Source organism: Chinchilla lanigera, unplaced genomic scaffold (assembly GCF_000276665.1).
Source record: "Chinchilla lanigera isolate Chin_1 unplaced genomic scaffold, ChiLan1.0 scaffold00004, whole genome shotgun sequence".
Classification (NCBI taxonomy): Eukaryota; Metazoa; Chordata; class Mammalia; order Rodentia; family Chinchillidae; genus Chinchilla; species Chinchilla lanigera.
In genome coordinates, this window is record NW_004955405.1 from 6,285,924 (window position 1) to 6,302,024 (window position 16,101).

The following is a 16,101-nucleotide window of genomic DNA, read 5'->3' on the forward strand; positions in this document are numbered from 1 at the left end:
CTGTTATTTCATGTGCAGTTGAAGCTCTGTTCTGAAGGTCTTTGCCTGTACCTATGACTTTGGGCGATTTGCTGTGTTATCTTCCAGTAGGTTCAATATTTCTGTTTTAATATTTAGATCTTTGATCTATTTTGACTTTAGTTAAGTACATGGTGAAAGGCATGGCTCCAGTTTCAATCTTCTGCTAATAGCCACTTTTTCCAGCACCATTTGTTGAATAAGCTATCTTTCCTCCAATATATAAATTTTTTCCCCTTTGTTAAAGACCAACTAGCTGAAGGAGTCTGGAGATGTTTTTCTGTCATCTATTCTATTCCATTAATCTGCCTGTCTTTTTGTGCCAGTTCCATGCCATTTTTAACACTGTTGCTTCGTGGTATAATTTAAAGTCAGGTATCGTACTGATGCCTCAAACTTTTCTCTTATTGCCCAAGATTGATTTTATTACTCTGGACCACTTGTGGTTTACATGAGTTCTAGGATTGTTTTCTCTAGTTCTGTGAAGAATGCTGTTGGTATTTCAATTGGGGTTGTGTTAAATCTGTATAACAGTTTTGGAAGTATGGCCATGCTGAAAATACTGGTTCTACCTTTAGGGGGAATGCTTTCAGTTTTCTCCCCACTTCATGTGACCTTGGCTGTTTGTCATAAATATTTTTGATCAAATTTAGGTATGGTCTTTCTATACCTATTTTCTTCAGTATTTTTATCATGAAGGGGGGTTGGTTTTTGTCAAAGGTCCTTTCTGTATTTATTAATATGATTGTTGGTTTTGATTTTTACTTCTGTTTATGTGGTTCATTACAATTAATAATTTGCATATATTGACTTACCCATGCAACTCTGGGATGAAACCTACTTGGTCATTATGTATGATCTTTTTGATGATATATTGCGTTCTGTCTTGCTGAGGATTTTTGCATCTGTATTCATTCAGGAGATAAGTCCATAGTTCTCTTTTTTGTTGTTCTTGGGTCTTTGGTTTTGAGGTCAGAGTAATGTTGGCTTCCAGAAATGAGTGTGGAAACACTCCATCCATTCCATTTCATTGAAGAGTTTGAGGCGTTTTGGTGATATAATGAATGGCTTTAAGTTTTTTGTAGTATTCAGCAGTTAATCCATCAGTTCCTGGGCTTTTTTTAGTGAGTAGGTTTTCATTACTGCCTCAATTTCATTGCTTATGATTGAGTTATTTAATATTTTTATATTAGTTTAGGTTAGTTTTAGTAATTTGTGTGATTCTAAAAATCTGGCTATTTCTTTAAGATTTTCCAATTTTTCATAGTAGTTTCTTCTGGGTTTTGATGGTCTCTGTTGTGACTTTACCTTTTTCATTTCTAATAGCATTGATTTGAGTCTTTTCTCTCCTCTTCCTAAGTTTTACTGTGCACCTATTTTGTTTTTTCTTTCAAAGAATCAGTTCTTAGTTTGCTGAATTTTTTAGCCTGAATTTCATTGATTTTTACCTCATTTTATGATTTCACTCCTTAATTTTAGTTTGGGTTCAAGTATCTTCTGAAGCTTTTTGTTAAGTTATTTATTTTAGCTTGCTCTCTTTTCCTAATGTGATCACTGATTGCAATGAATCTCCCTCTTAGGGCTGCTTTCATTGTATCCTATAGGTTCCAGTGTGTTGAACAAACATTGTCATTAATATTCAAAAATTATTTAATTTCTTCCTTGATTTCTTTTGTGACCCATTAGGTGTTCAGGAGTCTGTTATGAAGTTTTTGAATGTCTAAATTTTCTGTAGTTTTTTCTCTGGTTGATTTCTATTTTCATTTCACAGTGATTTGATAGTAAATATGCAGTAATTTCAATTATTTTATATTTATTTAAGCAGGTTTTGTGGACTAATATTTTGGAGAAAGTTCTACATGCTGAGGGAAGAAGTTATACTCTGTTTCAACAGGGTAGAATACGCTGCCAATATGTATTGAGTCCTTATATCAATGATGTTGTACATTTCTGAATTTTTAATTGACTTTTTGTTTAGTTATTTATCTCTTTGCAAAAGTGGAGTATTTTGATTGCTCACCATAATTGTCTTGTCTTTATTTGATATATTAAGTTCGGTAGTAATTTTTATGAAGATAGGTGGTTTAGTACTTGGAGTATATTTATAAGCATTATGTTTTTGTGGTGAATTGTTCCATTAGCTAGTATATAGTGACCTATTTTGTCTTTTCTGATGAATTGTAGCATGGAGATTATAGCATGGAGATCCAAAACTAACTTTTTGGATTAGATGTGTTTCTTGAATGCAACAGATTGTTGGATTTTGGTTTTGATTCTATCTGCCAATCCATTTCTTTTAATCAGGGAGTTGAGGCTATTAACATTGAGAGATATTTCTGAGATGTGTTGCTTGTATGCTTTGTTGTTGACTCCTTTCTTTCTATACTTTATTTATTCATTGACCTTGCTTGATATTTTCATTTTTTCTGGATTTTAGACTTTGTTGGTGCATCCCTGGTTTGCCTGAAATAATGTGATGATTTGTAGTGTAATTGATTATTCCATTTGTGGTTGCAGAGGAAAGTTTGGAAAGCTTGCAGAGAGACTGCTAACTGATGTAGTTTGAAACTGCCCAGAGCTCATCCCATCATCTGCATCCTTCCCTTTCATTGTCCTGTAGATAATGGTGCAGCCCTTTGACATCACAGTTACTGGATTATAGTATATAGTTTGGGGCTACGCTCTGCTGGAAATGTCAGTTAATTGACAGCACAGATTTCCTTAGCTTTTTAAATCTCCATGTCATGTCCAGAGCCTGGGGTTTATGAGATATCCCAAGGTGGGTTTGGTAGTTTTGAATAAATGAGTGGAATCCCTGGTTTGCCTGAAATAATATGATGATTTGTGGTGTAATTACCAATTTTCATTTCACTGTAAAATAGTACCTAATAATACAATCTTAGCTATTTGCTTTGCTTTGCCAGTTTTAGATTATTAAGCCTTGCAGGAAAAATACAGGAACAGATTTAGTGTTGTGACATACTAGGACATCTCTAATCACCTTAAAACAGAATCATCCCATTAAATTATGTGGACTGACTTTTAAAATAAATAATACATCACTTTTGTCATATCAACTTTCTTCTAAATATCTATATTAGTATGTTTTATTAAATAATATCTGCTATAATTAAGGTTCTCTGGAGAAAAAGAATGAATAGAACCATAATATGATGAAGTATTAGCACATAAATACATAAATATATTCATAACCAAGCAGGAAATACTAAGAACAATTGTAATCATTTATAATCTCTCTATAATTGGTCATATGACCAAATCTTAAATTTATACTTAGGTACATCCCCTAATCATTCTGTATTCACTTTCCTTTAAAAGCACAGAAGCTTGTTTCTCTTGCTATTTGATGGTATGAACCAAACTTCATTCCTGAGGGGCTTGGTCTATTGCATTGCTATTTGCATTGGGTGGTTGTTTATGACTGTACTAGTGAGGTAATCATAGAAATGCCTTAAAATATCTCCTGTACTCTGACACACGGCTCCTGACCTCCAGGAAGCAGTAGTCACCTTGCCCCTGGTGGTCTGGGTCAAACACCCAGCCTGCCTACACACCCCTTCTTTGCTTTTTTTAATTTAGCAACATGAGGAATCCAAAGGGCCAGGGTGACAGTCTTAACTTACAGTCACTGGCATCACTCTTTTTGTTCCCGTGGTAGTGTGTATTTCTCCATTTAGAACTCAGGCCTTTGAGAAAACATAGGGTAAATTGGTGGGAATAGGAAGCAATCATTTTACATGGGTCATTAAAAGTAATTATGAGTGGTGTAACCCATTTTCACTCTTTGGTTTCTGTAGGCAAGAATCTTGGCTTTGAAAGCAACACCATTAGTACTGGATACTAATTCAGAGCATATACAACCTTCCAGAGAACCTGGCCATATCCCAGAAAGGTATTGTCACCTAGCTGGCAATGTAACTGTATTTTCAAAAAATCATTGCATTATTCTATCAATTCAAATACTTCACAGTATTTGAAAACATGTTAAGACCAGTTCTGTACTCCTTTTGGGCTATGATAATAAAATACTGTAAATTGGATAGATTTCCAACATTAAAAATGTTCTCCCATTTCTGATGTTTGAGAAGTTCAAGATCAAGACAATAGCATAGTTGAAATGTGGGTGAAAGCATGCTTTTTAGTTCATAGATAGGAGTGTCTTGTGTCTTCACATGGTTGAAAGACAAGGCAGCCAGCTTTCAGCCAGCTCTTTTACAAGGCTCTGATCCTATTCTTATGTGTCTCCTCTTCATGACCCTGTAATTTGCCCAAAATGCCATCACATTAGCAGTTTAGTCTTAATATGTGAGTTGGATATGGGGGGACATTCAGACACAGGCAACCAATGAACTCTGTGCATGTGAGCTGCAGTATTTTTTTTTTTTTTTTTTTTTTTTTGCTGTATAAAATTACTTGTGTGACCTTAGCATTGCTAGGTCAAATACATTTAAGTCCATGGGTCAGAATTTTGGCAACAGTGCTGTGCACAGAGGAGAAATCCATGGCTAGAGTAATTGTCTGTTCCATTTAAAAAAGTACTACCCTTCGTGTGGTGGAAGGGATCCAATGGAATCAACCCATGCAGGCCGAACAGGAGATTTGCATGGGAGCATGGAGGAAACCGCTGCCCTGCAATCTTTCCAGGCCTGATGGTGGCCCTGATGTCAGAGATCCCTCTAGGGATGTGGTGCTGCTTTTTGGATTATTATGTAGGAGCAAATATTGGCTTCCATTTGGTTTTTACCACCATAGTAGCCCTCTCTTCACAGGTCAGGGAACAACTATGAGGGTTTTACCAGTTGCTAAGTGTTTCTGTTCTAATTACGCATTTGAAACGAGAGAACAACCACAGATGGGTTTGGGGAACCAAGGATCTATCATGAGATGGGCTGGTGCCAAACTTCCATTGATTACCTGACCTCCACAAGCTCTAGTCTGACCAGTATGAAGTTTTGAGCCTCCTAGAATTAGTGTAGGTTCAGAGCCAGTGTCCAGTGGTCTCCAGATGTTCTCATTATTCCCTTTTTCCCCTAGCACAGAGTTACTCTTGCAAAATGCCTTACTCTCTTTGCAGAAGGCTGAGGTAAATATTAACAGCACAGGCTCTAGGTACTGTATCAGGGGTCTTCTTCCAAGGGTACTCAGTCCTCCTCTTATTCAAGTTTCTGGTTCTGAAATCTATTCAAGTCTAGGGATTAACTGAGGAGCCATGTTCCTGTCTCTGTGATCCAAGTTAAACCTTTGTCCATTTAAGCTGCAACTTTCCTCCTGATACAGACCACAGAAGATTCTAGTTAGCTTCCTATCTGGTTCCTTTCTGGGGATGCCAGGATCAACTATGTAGCCCCATAGATCTGAGGAAGTCAGAATATCCTGATTGCTGTTTTGACTCTGCTGTCCATTACAACAACCACAGCTACCGTGTCTCCACTTGGAGTTAACTATTCCTAATTCCTGAATTCTAATTACCTGCATGCTTAATTTCATTTAGCTTTCCCAATTGGGTGGCTCCAGCTCACATTATAAAGTCTGGTGTATAGAAAATAAGATTTGGAAGATACTGGGGCTACCCTCTGCAAATTTATTATAAGCTCCATTATTACAACTGCTGAGTAGTTTCATAATCTACCACCTGTAAGCAAGAGACCTAGGAAAGTCAGTGGAGAGTGCCAGAGGGCTGCTGCTGTAGGTTGCATTCAGAGTCTGAAGTCCTGAGAAAAAGGATGACCAGCATAAGATTGATGTCCCAGCTCAAGCAGTCAGGCAAAGGGAGAGCAAGTCTATCTCCTACCCTTTCTGTTCTATTGGGCAGTTAATGCAGTGGAGAGGGCCATCTGTTTTATTCAGTTACCCAATTCAAATTTTAACCTCTTCTAGTTAACATACTCACAGAAACAGCCAGAAATAATGTTTAACCAGATATCCAGGCATCCCATGGCCCAGCCAAATTAACAAATGAAATTAATTGTCACACTCTTTCTTTAGCAATCCAGCCCATCTATGAGTGTTGAGCTCTTGAGTTGATATTTTGATTCTATTTTAGTAAAAATTGCAACATGGATAATTTCCTTTGGCTGAACCATTTAACTATGGGTCATAGTATTCAAAGAGCTTTCAAAAATAAAAGACAATGTTTTATACTCTTTCTTCATATAAGTTGTGGAATATATCATGTTCATACAACTGTTACTAAAAAGTAGGCTCTATGAGGATATCATCTGCTATTTTCTAGGCACATGGGAAACATAGTCTTGGAATTGGTTAGCAAGTGAGTTACGGGGTCAATTGTGCACATCCCCAAATAAATGGTATGTTGAGATCCTAATTTCCAGTGCCTCAGTTTGTGATTGTGTTTGGAAAGAGTGTCTCCACAGAGGTAATGACATCAAGGAAAAGTGACTAAGGTGGGCCCTAACTCAACATGACATGTCCTCATAAAAAAGAGAATGTAGATATATTCCAGACTCTATCAATGAAGAAAGGATATTTGCCATTCATTATGTGGGATACATTTTATTAGATTTTTGTGGCTACTCCAACAAATTACTATTCAAGGGGATAGGGAATAAACAGTATTTTCTTACACTCCTGGAAGCTACAAGTCCAAGATCAATGTGTTGGCAAAGGTGGGTACTTCTGAGGCTTGCGAGGGGACATGTTCTGCATCTCTCTTCTAGCTCTGGGGTTTTGTTCGGGATCTTTAGGTTGTTAGTTTGTAGGCACATCACTTCAACCTGTCTTAATATGACATTTTTCCATGTGTATGTGTGTATAAGTGTGTGTGTAAGAGTGTGTGTGTGTGTGTGTGTGTGTATACACTTAGGTCCTGTAGATACAGATGCCCAGAGTAATTATGTGCAAACTTTGCTTTGTTTTTGAGACATATCTATTTGAAAGAAATGAGGAAAGGAGGGAGTGAAAGAGAGAGAGAGAGAGAGAGAGAGAGAGAGAGAGAGAGAGAGAGATGAGCCAGGTGAGTCTGAAACAACTGAGTAAGTGCAGGAGAGCCATGGGTGGAGAAGTGATGGATGGACATATTTTAGATCACTCTGCAGTCTAAGGAAAACTCTGTTTGCCAAGGCCATCATTATATCTTTAGACCAAAGTCAGCTACAATGGTTATCTCAGATCTTCCAGGAATGGGTCAGCTTCAGTGTCTTTGCCATCTTCCCTTCCTGTCTGAGCAGTGGTGGGAACCAGGTCCTCAGGTCACATGAGATGAACTTCTGGATGCAACTGGAAGGGCCCTTCATGAATTCCACTTTCTGACTGGGAAGGTCTGCAAGAAACAGTCTTCTATGGATTTACTTCTGTGAATGGAAAACTGATGTACAATGAAATTTTTGAAAGAAGATGCACCAAATATAAATCCTCAAGAGTGGAAAAAATCCAATAATCTAGCCTATATAACTAGAATGTAAAATATGTAAATCCTAATAGGTAAGTACACAACCAAGTAGAAGCTTTTGTTGCTTGTGAGGCACTGTAGGGACAAAACTGGGGGAGGGGAGCAGCGATGGGGGTGACTAAGTTGCTCTTCTTGGCTTCACACTGACAATGAGACATGAAGATAGCAATGACTCCCCCCATCTTTAACAAGTGGTTCCAAGTCTGCACTGGGTTGGGGGTTGGAATCACCACCCCAGTTGACTGGAAGAGGAAAGTCAGAGAGCTCTGTGGGAGATGTTTATGGTCTTGGCCTTGAAGTGGCGTATGTTTGTTTCACTCCCTTTCCACTGGTTAAGATTCAGTCGTCTGATGCTTCTCACATGAAAAGTAGATTGCCAAGTATACTGAAGCTGTGTGCCTGAGAAAAGGCAAGAATACATCTGGGTGTGCAGCTGGCTATCACTACCACACCTGGAGATGATCAAATATCAGTATTGATCATCATGTAAAAAGAATCAAAAGAATGACTAAAATTCTCAGTTTATAGACAGCTGCTTGACATTGTGCAAGTGCAGGAAATAGTCATTGCCTAATGCTTTCAAGATTAAATATACCTATAATGTATGAATACATTTCACTCTGAAGTAAATAAAATCAATAAATTAAGCATACACTAAGGGAATCATTACAATTCTATCTCATAACTGAATAATTTCCCCCCAGGTTTTGTGAATAAAAATGCAATTAAGTGCTCTAGAAATAGAATTACAGATGGTCCAAATGAAAATGTATGGAGGTGGATAAATCTGATATGTTGAATCAATCCTATAAATAAATTCCTTTTGGTTTTGTTGTACAGCCTTTTCAGAGTGTATTTTCATGCTCCTCTTTTTGGATACTGATGTATATGCACTCATAGGCTAGTAAGGAAGTTATAGAAGACCAAAGCAATAAAGATGATAGATTTAAAATCAACAAAAGGATAAAAAAGTTAGGAATAAATCAGAATTAATTATCAATAAAGCTAAATATTAATACTACTTTATAGGACAATAATCTACCCAAACCTGAACGATTCTCAAGTTCACAATAGGCCTTGTTGACTACACACTGGCTCTTGTTCTATTCCACAGCACAGCACCTGATGAGAATTCTGCCACGGATCAGCAGCCCCACCTCTCTCCAGGTAACACGGAGGCCAGTGTAAAAACTGGCCTAACAATGACTAGTGCAACCCACACGCTTAGGCGGACCTAGGATGTGGGGTGTGAGCTGTGCTACTCATGATCCATTTGACCTTGGGAAATGTACAAGTCTTTACACTCTCTCAACTTTGACTATTTATAAATGAGAACAATACCTACTCACGAAGTTGGTATATGGAATGAATAAGATGACCTGTCCATACTGGTTACCAAAAAACTGACATCAAGTTACTGTTCAAGCATGTTACATACTATTACTATTAATAATACTATAATATATTATTACAGATATCTATATGCTTATCTATCTATCCATCATGTATCTATCTGTCATCACCATTGTCTATATCTATCATCTATATCTATCTATCACCTATCTATCTATCTATCTCTCATATGTGAACCTATGTAGAGCCTTCAATTCTGCTAGTTAGTGGTATCCAAAAACATGCTTGGTTAAGAATGAAATGCTTGAACATTTAATTGTGTAATCCCTTAAGATAAGAGGTTGGTTTCAGATGGGGAGAAGGCTTAGGCTTCATGGGCCTCCTGCTTTGTGTCCTTTGCCCTTGACATGAGATTGGTACCTTGCCTCCAGCTTCATTGTGTGAAACTCTTTCCAGAGCCAGACTGCACCCAGACGTATTGCTTCCTGTCTTACCATTTGTTCCAACAGCAAATCTTGCTTCTTCTCTTTAGGCCCAGCCCTCATATAGGCAAGGGCTGTCACGAATGGGAGTTACAAGGCCCAGGGTTTGAACTGCTCTTTGTGATCCTCTCTTGGGTTGCGTGTTTTGTCCTCAGCTGTTCTGTCTTATTAGCACATAGCATTTTCTTAAGTTAGGCTTCTTTTAACTTTTTTTTAATGAGACACACTATCTAAAAGGAAGGTATTTATATCTGGGATAAGTGATATTTCAGAATCACGACATTAATTTTTCAGGCATTTCTTCCTATATTTTGCTTTTCAAAACTTTATATACCTGACTCAATAACACTGCATATTCAGGACAAAATAAAAACATGATAAATTATGATAAATCCATGGGTTCTTTTAAAAAGCTAAAAGGTGAGATTATAGTCTAATATTGATATTATTTTTGATGAAAACCTTAAGTTGGAAAATCTTTAAAAATGTCATGTTATTTTCCTTCTGGGCTTTCTTCCTGCCCCCCAAATGCAATATGCATATTTTGAAATAACGTATCTGCCCATTTAGTTAGTACATTCAACATAAGTCCAGCTTAAAACTGTTCACACTTAACGAAAAGGAAATGCTGCCCTGTGCAAATATTTTTTCTGCATCACTGAGTATTAATTTTTCCATCTGACTGTTTTTCTTTTCATTTGACCACCATGTATCGGGATATTATAGTAGGTACTGGTAATTCAGTATAGACAGAAAGTATCCATGTTTGCAGAGTGTTTACTCTAGCAGTCTGTGAGCTAAAATAACCATATTTAAGGGAAATATATCTATGAAATTTCTCATTCTTTCATCAAGTAATTATTGAGCATCTATCTGTACCATTGGTAGCAAACCTATGGCATATGTGCCACGGCAGGCTGTTTGTATCATTGCAAACTCTGAAAGGTTTGCCATCCCTGATCTGTACACTGTCTGCAGTGTTTCCTGTTTGGTGTAAAACAAGGGTCAATATGAAGATCAGTTACCATCTTCTGAACCCATCCTAGACAAAGCCCAGTTTTTCAACTGCATGCAATAGAATTCAGCACATACAGAGCATCAGCTGCGCAGAAATAGGAAAGTGGAGAAATGAGATAGGGCCAGGGCTTGGACAGATTCTTCTGTCGCACTGTGCTGTCCTGCAGTCAGCTCTGCTCTCACATCTCCTTTTCATTACCATTCTCCCACTTTGTGGGATTTAGGGTGAAAATGTCAATGTCAGACTCTGTTTCCAACTCAGTACTTCTCCAACCATTTGATTTTTGTACTGAAAATTGAACTCAGGACCTTGTACTTTGGGTTTAATGCAGCAGTGATCTCTACGAGGTGACTGCTATCGGGGACATGCTGCTTATGTACAACCCCAAACCTTGAATATCTAGAAAACAGTCTCATCTCCTGATCACCCCTTATGAATACAGCAAGTGATGAAAGCTCCTTTGTGGCTGTCTTTCAAAGCGTGAAGAAAAGAAAAACTCCCTGATTATTATGCAATCCTAGATGATGGTTCATTGTAATTAATTAAGTAGAGACATCACTCTCAAAGAAAATCTGTTGAGAGTTTCAATAAATTAGGACCTAGCTGCTCTTAAGATAGATCTGGTTTTGATTGCTTTAAAAGGTAGAGTCATGTAAACGAAGAATGCTCTATTAGTTGTATTTCTAAATGACATAAAAAGTTAAAAGAAATTACTCTCTTCTATTTCTTTGTTGAAAGAAACTGTCAATGAGTCCTTGATTGATCAATATTGCATGTCTCTATCTGTTTTCATGAGAAACCACTTTGAAGATATCAATATGTAATACAACAAGCATTGTTAATTTCCTACCACTTTGTATCTCTGCACTGTCTGTACCGTTCTTTTGCTATTTTGTAAAAGGTTGTCTGTCTGTTAATGTTTTCCTTCTTTTATTTTTAAAATAAAAAGAAATTGTCGTAAACTTTCCATTGCAATTTGAGACATTTGTCCATATAATTCTACACTATGATAATTTAGATTTCAGCTGTGTAAGACATCATCTAAAAGTATCAGCTTACCTCATTCTAATTTTTTTGGCAATACTGGATGTTTTGGTTTGTTTCTAGATGTTCCCCAAAGCCTCATGTACTCATAGATAGGGTTTTTTAGAGGTGGCTGAATTTAGAGTGTGTGATGCTGGAATTAAGTGTGTGATATTGGTATTGAGGATGTGTGAATACTAAATCAGTTCACTGGTTGGTTTGGCATAGTGCTGGGTGTGGATAATGGGAAAGCCCGCCCTGGGTGTCAGTGCTTCCTGCGCGGAGGCCCTATAGCCCAGATAGAATATAAGGGACAGAAAGAGGCCTGCTGAGGTCCCTTGTCACTGCTTGCTCCTTGCTCCTTCCCTGCTTTGCTACCTTCTGCCTGCCAGGGACTGTTTCTTTTCTGTAATGCCAGTCTGCCATGCCACTCCGCCTTGGAGATAGCCAACTATGTACAGAAACATCTATAAACCAGGAACCAATTAAACTTTCTTCCCTTAACTTTGGGTTGCCAGTATTTTGTCTTAGCAAACAAAAAAGTAACCAAGACACTAAGGATTGAACCCAGGGCCTTCATACAAAGCTATATTCTTAGCCTTTCACTTTTTATTTTGTGAAAACAGGGTCTCACTAAGTTCCTAAGTTTCCCAGGCAGGGCTGAGAATGGTGTCCAGCCATCTCAGACTCTCAGAGTGCTGGTGTTGCAGGCACACCCCCTCCATTGTACTCAGATACTTCAGATACCTGTTTCTTTTTCATTGTGCATTTTCTATAAAACTCAAATTCGAGGAACCAGCAAGAAAACCGTTTGGGTGTCTACTTGTTTTTGATTTCTGGAATTTCACTCCTGGAAAAATAAAATATAAATACCAATAAATTGGAACATTAGTGATATCACATGTTAAATTCTGGCACAGGGCTACTGTTATTTTTCCAGATCTGGTCTTGCATTCACATTAAGAATGTGCATTTTTATAACAATGCTATGATTACTGAGCATATACAAATGCTCTTTGATTCAAGTTGACAGCAAATTAGTGCAGCAGATCCATGACATGCAGGACAATTATCTCCCCATAATCTTTTTTTTTTTTAAATCTTGTTAAAACTGGCAAACAACTGCTCTCAGGTACTATAACGGTGCTGAATTATTCATTTTTGTTAAAGAAATATAACATTAAATACAGATGACCTTTTATTTCATTCTTTATAATTTATAAAGAGTTAGATCTCACTGGTAGGTCTAGGATGAAATGACACCACAGTTGTGAACATCACTGACGGATCTAAAGGGTCAGTGACATGGTCTTTCTGTTAATAATTTAACTGCTAGCACTGTGTTCCCACCAAAAGAAACCAGCTTTCATTTTGAAGTGTGTGAAGGAGGGAGGAAGGGAACAACTCAACCTAAGCTCTAGAAAATCAGTCTGTAGACTCTGCTTAGCAACCCACAGGGAAATGGTGCTGTTGGTTTCTCCACAGGTTGCGTAGTAGAGCAGCTCTGGCCAGGGTTCCCTTGAACCCTCACTTCCAAGCAGACTTTCCTTCACATCAGGATGCATGGTTCCTTCTGTCTTTAAAACTTTTTAAAGAGAAATTACAAAAGTAGCATGTGCTTCTTTTTGTAATCATTTAGAGAGAAACAAACCCTTTAAGGAGTGACAAATTAGCTGTCCTGTGTATTTTTTAGTGATCAGGAAAATAGACAAGGAAAGAGATTAAATCTCCCTTCTCCTTATCAGCAGTGGAAAAAACTCTACATTCATGAAATGTTTCTGAACATTAATATCAAGTAAACAGATTCTCCCTTGGGCCGTTAATTTTTAGGTGGTAAATGAGTTAAGAAATAGAAAAAATTATACTTAGGTAGAAATAAACATACATCGAAGTGAATACAAACATTGCATATGTATAAACATATATTGTACATGTACACATGAACACACATTCATCTATCTCTGGTTCACTATCATTTCTCTTGTATTCCATTGCTGCGCCATATGTAAATCATAGCAGCAGTGGCATAGAGGGTCATTAATTCATCACGTACCTTCTCTTGCTGAAGCAAAGTTGTTCTCTATGGTATATTTCTCAATCGTTTCTTCCTCTTATGTCTGAATCACTCAGTGAGCAATTTGGAGGATCTTCCTTTCAAAAAGTGATCAATAGGGCTTGCATATTGATATATAAAGATGTTCAAAGTAATCTACGTTTTCTTTTATGCAATTTTAAGGTGGTGTTTCTAATTATTCCTCATTCCTAGTACCATAAACTCATTTTCCCATGATCCTTGGCTTTATATCTATGAAGACTTTCTGTAATTATAAGATCAAGCTACTTTGTCATTATTTTGTTATTGTTAATTGCATTGTTTCACTGTAAAACACCCTCCTAGCCTCTTAATCATGCTTTTAAGTTTGGCTAAATTATTCACTTTCCTACAAATTATTATTTTTTAAATAATTTATGCATGCTGCATGTTAAAAGTCAGCTTTATTTTAGAAATCTTTTGGGTCTTGAACTGCAGGAGGCCACATATTTCAGTGGTAGTAGTTCATTATAAGATAGGAGTTAAAAACTTTACTTAGACCTTATTCCTTACTGTAGCAAGTGTGTGACCTGGGTGCATGAGGAGAAAATTACTGAATTACATCAAGATTTTGCCCTTGCAGGTTGAAGTCCTATAGAAAACAGCATTTTTACCCAGAACTTTAAAAATCAAATCCATTCATTCCTGGTAACTTAGGGCTTACCACGTTATGATTTTCTCATTTCTTACTTTCTGATGTGTTCTTCAGTGTTTAGTGGCTTTGCTCTCATCTCATGCAAGGAGGGGTCCTCCTAAGGGTATATGTTTCAATCTCCTGTGCAAGCTGACTTCCAAGGATGTGCTGGAGGAGGCCAGGGAAAGTGGAGAAGAATTAGGGCAGGTCTCTCCCTTCTCTCTGCATGGGGTGGGATCCTCAGAACCAGCTGCTGTCTCCTAAGGCTCCAGCTTTCTCTGCCTTTGTTCTTGTCTGACTCAGGCAGCACTACACCTCTGGTTCTTTCCAGCATTCTCCCTGTGGTAGCTGCTTTCTGGCTTGCTTCTCAGCCCCCTTTACTACTCTGCTCTATTCTGTTATGCATGAAGTAAAGTGTCTATTTTAACTCCACCTGATATAAATACATAGTATGGTATTGTCATACTTAGATGGCCAAAAGTGTCTCAAGTATTCAGCTGTTCTATTGCAAATAAAAAACATCTTTGGCAAGTACAAATTATTTTTATGCCATATGGGGAAAGATCCCTAAAATTTTCCACATGCATAGCAAAGAAAGGTGGGTTTAGCAAGGATGTGTAACTTGTATGTGTTCACATATGGTTGTGGTTGTAATGTGTCCCTGAGAACTTCATGAGTTGTAAACCTAATCACCAAATTCATATGTTGATTGTCTTTGCTTTTGGTGATAGTTAGATTAGACGAGGTAATGAGGGTGAGGCACCAATAAAAAGGTGTAGAGTACTGAGCTCCTGTGCTGGTTCTGTCTTGCTAGGAGACATTGTCTTCTTGCTGTGATGTAAGAAGAGGCACGTCAAGTGAGGAGCAGGGGCAGAGGCTAGTGCCACTCTCCCAGACTTCTCAGCCTCTAGCATTGTGAGTCAGACAAACTTTATATATTTTTGTCTCAGGTATTATATTATAGCAACAGAAAACAGATTAATACAAACATCTAACACACAGCATATATGAGGACAGTAGCCTCTGATGTCAGGCTACCTGGATTAGAATTCGGATTGCAACTCTTATTACATAGGCAAAGTACTTCACCAACCTTTGTCAAATTCTTCACATCTATAGGATAGAGATTTGCCAGTATCTACTTCAAAAGAGAGTTATGATGGTTCTATAAATTAATAAATGTTCAGTTTCACATGTATAGTGTATGCTCAATAAAATCTAATTATTATTATTAGCTATGTGGCTTCAGTATTATGCTTAACTGCTTTAAAAGTAAGTTATATTTATTGTTTCTTGGGCATATAACCCAGTGTATATTTGGAAAAGCAGGATTTGCAAATGTATGATTGACATAATTTTGAACAATAACTTTTAATTTCATTAAAAATCTGGTCCTGTACTTCTAATTATCAGAGCAGTGTAGAAAAGAAAGATTGATTTCTTTTGTAGGACAGTCAAAAATACCACAGTGGCCTAAGGCACCAAATTATTGCAAACCATCATCCTGCAATTAAAATGGCCAGAGCTGACCTGCTCTTTATTAAACATTAATCTTCGGCTTCCTCTGAATGCACCAGTGAGTTCAAGGTCTGGATATGTATGACTCATGCAAGCTCTGTGCCATTAAGCTGTTTTATAGAAGAAAACTATTCTTCATTTCTCTGAAGCTGACATGCGATTCTTTTTATAATTTGAAAATTGGCAGCTCAAAGTATGTTTAAATGAAAGATGCTGGCTTTTGTAAAGATTATCTAGATGGTAGAAATGTTGTTTTCACCATTGAAGTCTCTGTACAGAAAACAATGCAGTGTGTAAATGCCACATATGTATATTAATGTTATGCATTATTATTATCAAATTTTATTTTTTCCCTCTGTAAAGACATGACGAAGCCAATCTAGCTTTTTAAAGACTCACATATTGGGTATTGGACATCCCAGAGAGCTACGGCAGCACCTAGCTGTGGACTTTGCTGTAGTCCTTTGGGCTACATTCCAGCACTGTGGCACAGAATTTCAGAAAAATCCTACAGATAATTACAACTTTAATAAT